A 712-nucleotide genomic window follows, 5' to 3' on the forward strand; every position below is an offset into this window, starting at 1 on the left:
CTATGAGTCGGGGCCGACTCGACGGCACATAACAACAACAACAACATATGTACCAAGGTTATAGACTTAATCATGTCTGTGCCCATCCTATGCACCTTTCCTCCTCTTACAGCCATCCTTCCTTCCATTTAAAGCCAGTCGTTCTACCTAGACTTCAATCCCATCCTCTCCTGCTTTCTCCAGAATTTTGTATTATTAATAATATCTTCTTTTGTGGTCTATTCAACCTCTTTCAACTGGATCCTTTCTTTCCATTGGCTTTTTTTTAGACATGTCCAGATCTATTCCTTTCAGAAAAAAAAAAAAAAACAAGCATATTCCGTTCTCCAGATTCCACTCTCTCTCTCCACCCTCTTTCCCTGCCAAACTCTCTCCATTGTTGATAGCTGCTCTCTCCACTTCCTCTTCTCCCATCTAACCTGAATCTGCCCCTGGCCTCATCAATCCATCAAACACCTCTCACTAAGACCTCTTATGACCTCCACGCTACTAAACCTGGCAAAGTTTTCAGCATCACACTCTCCCACTTCTCAGTGGTCTTTGGCACAGGTGACTAGTTCTACCTTCTTGAAATACTATCTTCTTTGTTTGTTTTTTAGGGCTAGAGTAAATTGGTATCCCTTCTGCTTTATGCATTTTATTTTTCAAAACCTTTCGTTGTGATTTGGGTGAAAGTTTACAGAGCAAATTGGTTTTTTATTCAACTGTTCAC

The sequence above is a fragment of the Orycteropus afer genome, unplaced genomic scaffold (genome assembly GCF_000298275.1).
Source record: "Orycteropus afer afer isolate SDZICR_OR568_19922 unplaced genomic scaffold, OryAfe1.0 scaffold00571, whole genome shotgun sequence".
NCBI classification, from domain to species: Eukaryota; Metazoa; Chordata; class Mammalia; order Tubulidentata; family Orycteropodidae; genus Orycteropus; species Orycteropus afer.